We start from the raw sequence: 6,183 nt of genomic DNA, 5'->3' as shown, positions 1-6,183 counted from the left end.
AAACTGATTTGAGGTGCAAACTTTCTTCACCACAAAACCCTTAAAGGTGAAACTCATTATTTTGTTATTAAGCCTTTTTCATAAAAAAAAACAAACAAAAAAACAGATGCCTGATAAAAACAAGGTTGATGATATATGTTTAACTGTAAAACAATTTTTTTTATATAAAACTATAATTAGCGCAGCTTTGAAAAACACCAAACAGTTTTTTTCAGAAGAGGCTAAGCATAACTTTTCACAAAACAGCAGGATGTGGGTTGTTAAACCAGACAGACAAAATTACTCATCGATCATATGAGGGACTGATGACCTTTATGATTCAAAAGATTCAAATAAAGACAAAAATACCATAAACACTGCATTTTACCCATTTACAGAATTACCTTCGTATCCTTAACATTTGACCCTTTATCCTTCAGAGTTGGTGGCGTCCACACTTCACCAGTGAATCGTTTCATTCCTTCTTGAAACCAGTGGACATCGTCTCTGCAGAGGTAACCTCCTCTGTGGATGTCATCACTCCTTTCAGGCCAGATGCAAAGATGTTTCGAAACAACGGCAGCCACCAGTCCAAAAACTCCTGTTTCTCCAACCCGAGTTACTCTGAGCTTTGTACTCATCCTGTTTCCTCGCTCACTGCTGGAAATCTGGAGCCCTGTGTCATTGATATCAAATTGATTGATCACTCGTTTCCTTTCTCCAACTTTTCTATCTCGTCTCAGGAGCTGGCCTTTGTGATGAACAGGTTTCTGAGTAGAGGAACAGAAAACTTGTGGTTAACGTGGTGTTCCTATGCGAGGGATAGGATTTCAAGAAGTCAAAATGTGTTATTTTCCGTTACCTCTTTTGCTGATATTCATGTTACTAGAGGCTACATTTATTGTGTTAGCTTCAGGCACAGCAGAAAACGTGTTTCGATTCATTGTTGGCTCTAAAAATCAGTGTTACTACATGTAAGAAGTGACTCGAGGATCCTGTATTTCATGCCTCAATCTTCTGTTACTGAATACATTATAGTAAGAAAGAGGATCCAAATACAAAACAGAAAAAGGTGAGTTTTAATCCAATCTGACAATGGATAAGAGAAAAATCAAGGGAGCCGGAACAAAAAGCTCTGGATGCAAAATCGAACAGGCAAACTCAAAATTGTGAGCAGAGTGTGTCAGAGTCCAAGAAACAGAAGAAGTCAATTCCTCTATTTGTTTAGGATCTTGGCCACTGCAAAAGGCAGATTGTATTTGTTTGAAATAATTCTGTAGTAGATTCACTTTGATGATTAGGGTTATTGTCGTGCTGCATCCCCCAACTTCTCCTGTGTGCCAGCTGGCACACAAACAACCTGACTTATATCAATTTGATCCCTTAAGTTATCTTATTAAACTTGGGAATTAATTTTCCCCTCTGCGATGGTGAGCTGTCAAAACCCAGATGCCGCAAACCAGCCCCAAATCATGATGCTACCTCCACCGTACTTCACCTTTGGGACAATGCTTTTTATGAATTCTTTCATAGTGCTGGGTGTTCTTCCCTTACAAACCATTTATTAGTCCACAAACATTTCACAGTGGTGTTGTGGAGTGTCACGCTACTGTTTGGCAAACTTCAGGTGCACAGTTTCTTTTTTTTTACTTTTTGAAGAGCAGCAGCTTCCTCTGGACTCCCTGACAGAGGTGTCAGAAAGAAGGATGCTGACAACACCTCTCACCCACTTCACAATGGGCTGGTCAGAAGAACTTTCAGCAACAGACTGATTTTATGACCAGAGCAACACAGGAGGTCACTCCTGCCAGCAGCCATCAAACTTTATAACACTTCCTTCAAAACATCTGCTGTGCACACGATGAGCCAATAGATAGACCGGCCTTATATAAAGTTTTTTTTTTTTTTAAGGTTTTTAAGGATTTGAAGATTTGCACAATTATTATTTTTTTAAACTGTGGTATTTATTATATACGCTATTGATTGTATATTAGTATTGTGGTAGTGGGGCATGGTTTTGCTCAGCTGCAGGAGGGACTGATTGGGGGAGTGGCCCAATAGCAGGACACCGGACGTTTCGCTACTGGGGACACTGAGCAGCAGGGTGGCTGCAGGTCAGACGTGCGCCGGGTGCTCGAATGCTCGGCAGGAGAGCACAGTAATTTATATATTGTTTGTGGTGAAATAAACACCTTGTGAAACTGTACCGGAGCTGGTTGTTGTTGTTCGTGCTGAAAGAACCCACAGTGATAGCAAGAAGTCTGTTACAGTATAATTTTGTTGACAAATTTCACCGTTGAGAATTTTACTGCCATCGTGTACAGAATTTACTTGAACACAGAGTTAATAGCAAAACTCAGCTTCCAAACATACATCTGTGAATAGTAAACTTCCATACAAAGCAGCCACAGCATCATATGACCAGACCTATAAATTCTTTGTGTGAATGGATCTGATTAAGCTCCATTGAAGATTGTTTCCAGTCACTGCTTTCTATGGTCGTAGATCTCGGGCTAATTTTGAAACTATTAGTGCAGCCTTTAACGAATCAGCATTGACCACCATATATCGTGTGCTGTGCACAGAAGCTCGACCTCCGCCTCCATTATTTGGAACTATTGTCTTTGCACACTGTTATGTGGTGGGGTGTTTTTCCAGGACCCAAATGCAAGCTCACAGACTCAAGGTTTTCAAGTTCCAAAAATACAGTCTTTATTGTCCAAAAAACAAACAAAAAACTACAAACCAAAAGGTGGCACCGAGCGTGTCCACTTTACGTCCAGTCGGGAGGGCAACTCAACCGACAGCTCCAGGGGGACACGGGTAACAGGGCAGCCGGCAGACCAGCGGAAGGGACGGCGTCAACAATCTTCCAAGCCGGGAGGGCAACTCCACCGACTGGTGATTTTGACGGGGATATCCGCAGGAGACACAGAGGCCGGAGGAACGGGAACGGGAACAGGTACAGGACTGACGGAGAGCAGACGGAAGACGGACGGAGAGCAGACAGAGGACGGACCGGTGGCTAAACAAAAATGCACCGACAACCAGAGTTGTGCAGGGGCAGGTTACATATAGTCTGGGGAGGTGATCAGGGAGATGCAGTACACCTGCAGGTGGTGATCAGGGGTGAGTGGCTGCATCTGCTGGGACTGGTGAGGGGCGTGGCCACGGGAGGTGAGGGGCGTGGCCACAGACAAAGACAGGGGACACAGGAGGAGAGGTGATCGGGGGCAAAACGGAGGACAAAACTGAACTCCTGACACACACAGCTGGTCATTGATTGGTCAGCCCTTCAAAGTGGCTGAGCAAACATTAATGTGAACAGGGTTTCCAGACTATAATCACAGCAAAGCCTGAAACTGTAAGCAATGGGCAGGTGGAGCAAGGCTAGTTATTTCAATACCCACAGTTATATTGTTGAAACAGAGCTGGCAAAGTTAGAAACTGAGAATAACAACAATGTAAAGGGCAACGAGGCGATCTTTTGAGCTGAAGTCACATGCTCTACTGAACTACACCCCATCATCGATCCCCAAAGCATCGATACAGAGGCCGATCGCTGAGATAAATGAATGTGAATGATTGAATTAAATATAAGTTGCCACCAACATGTGGTAGCAGAGTGGCTTCTCTTCTCCTAAACACATCTACTACAGACCATGATGTTAGCAGAAGTGAGCATTCACTGTCTGATTGTTCTGTCACTCCTATCTTGGTTGTTATGGCTTTACTATATGTGAAGACAAAGTTAGATCCACATACCCAAAGGCGAACACAGTGGTGTAGTTTAAGTATCGAGAAAGACTCGAGCGATTCATTATCTTCTCTACCTGAAAGACAGAAACGACAGTATGAGCAGTTCACACCTAAACATTCAACTACATGATGGATGTCAATGGAAGTGACGTAATCCAGCATATCAATTAGTTTCTCAGATACCCGTCTGAACAGAATGCAGCTGCTCATTAATAGTAATATAGACGACAGTCTGTTCTTGATAACTCCAGTCCTGGCTTCGGGCTTCTTTAGACACATTTTACCTATTTCAGTCAAGTCATGTTTTGAATTTTTTTTGTCAGACTATAAAAACATTCCTCTGTGGTAATTGATCAGAATTAATTCATCTCCCTATATGGTCTCAATGAGTGCTAATTCACTTCAGATCGTCCATCCATCCATTCATTATTTATACCCGATTTATCCTGAACAGGGTCACGGGGGGCTTGAGGCTATCCCAGCTCACTTTGGGCGAAGGCAGGGTTCACACCCTGAAGGCAATTTGTAGAATCACCAAGGAACCTGACATGCATGTCTTTGGATGATGTGAACCAAGTTAATTTATTGTACATGAGCATCAACACAATTTGTGTTCTTCACTCACCGTGTTCTGCACTCTCCTGGCTTCTTTCTTGAACGCAGAGCCGTTGTGAGAGGACAGATCAGCAGAGAAGTTCCTGTTGAGGATGGATATGTAGGCCGTGTACTGCTGCTGAACACGAGGCTCTAACACCCAAACCCTGTACTCTGTGACAGAGGTAAGTATGAAGATCAACACACCAAAAATAAACTAGACCAAGAGTGTACATTCAAGCTGTTCTGTGACGCGTTATATAGGCCAAGCAGTTAATTGAGTTAATCCAAAAATACTGCTGTTTTGTTCGTATGTTTGCCATGTTCACCATCCAACAAAGTATTGGACAAACTAAAGATTTGGACTTGATGATGGCACTGGATGAAAAGTCAAGAGATCACCAAAGTTATTAAAACTCATGCTGAGGGGAACATGAAGATCTCAACATGATTTTATGGCAATCCATCCAACATGGGATGTTTCTTGATGGTGTTAGAGGAAAAGTCAGGATGAGGAAGGTGCAGCATAAGGGAGCTTTTATCACTCTCTGGGCCTTGGTGTTATTCCTTAATTACAAGGCCATCACTAGCCAATCATGGTGGGCGGGCATCATATAAACGCGATGGGGCTTCCCTTAGCTCCCCCTGACGTCAAACGCATGTCCCGCTTCCAGTCTGCCTGACTTCCGCCGCTGTTGCAGGTATGCAAGGGTGCTGCTGTATTGTTTGTCAGTCGTGCTTTTCTGGTGTTATATTGGCTTTCTGTGATTTTGTAGACGATCTCTTGGGCTCACCTGCGGATCAGTGTCAGTAGGTCTCGATTACTCCTGATTTTATTATATGAAGGTATAACGTTCATAACCGCGTCTTGTTTACATAGCTGCTGGTAGCAGCACTACATGCCCTCCTATCCCCTTCTTGAGCGGGCAAACGTTGCCTGATCGGTAGGTGATTTCATTGTGCTAGTTTATATACTTTGGTGTTGATTATTGTTATTCCATTAGATTGATGTTCATCCTGTATCACAGGAGACTTTTGGCGGGGTCTGCGTTGAACTTTGCCAGAAAGTGGCTCCAGCTAACCTGCTCACTCTTAAAAACACTGCTGCTTTGCCTGTTGGGTGTTTTGCCTCCCGGGCTTTGCCTTCCCCCGCGTTACTTTGTCTACGGTGCCTGATGCTGCTCGTCTGCCGGGCTTTGCTTGATCTCGACAGCACTGCAGCCCTGCTTCAAGCTATTTCATGTCAGCGTCACGGTGTTGTTTTAATGGAGAAAACCCCTTTTAGCTTGAGCCGTTTTTAACTGTGCATGTAATCTGACAAGGGAGGTTTAGGCCCACCGTGGAATTTCTTTGAAATAAATTGAGTATCTAATCATCCCTCCTGGATGATCCGCTAATGTGAGTTATTTTGTTTGTTTCGTTTCCTCTTTTGTTATTTTTCTTTCTGTGAAGTGGAGCCTTGTTAATTGTGTTCTCTGTGTCTGTAGGAGCTGCAGGGCCTAAGGTGGTGGGGTTGGTGCCTCCTGGTGTTGGTGTCTCCCTTCGTGTGCTGTGTGGTTTGGTGCACCCCTGGTTCTGAACCCTGGCGTGTGCTTCCTTGTGTGTGAGTGTGATTGTGTGATCGGAGTGCCTCCTCTTTTTGGGATCCTCACCTTTAACAGTCCACCTCTCCACTGGTAAGCCGCAGCCCTGCACACCTCTTTTAATGCCTGTATAGGTTGAGGCTCGTTTATTAGTAGATGGTGTCTAAAATGATCTTATTTAACCACTGTTTTGAACATTTAATGTTAGAATAAAGAATAATCGTTTGTAATGGAACCACGTCTCCTGCTCATCTGTATAACGAACCGG

The sequence above is a fragment of the Embiotoca jacksoni genome, unplaced genomic scaffold (genome assembly GCF_022577435.1).
Source record: "Embiotoca jacksoni isolate LCO1_2020_lvr unplaced genomic scaffold, fEmbJac1.0.p SCAF_4, whole genome shotgun sequence".
Lineage (NCBI taxonomy): Eukaryota > Metazoa > Chordata > Actinopteri > Embiotocidae > Embiotoca > Embiotoca jacksoni.
This window is presented reverse-complemented; position numbering follows the sequence as displayed.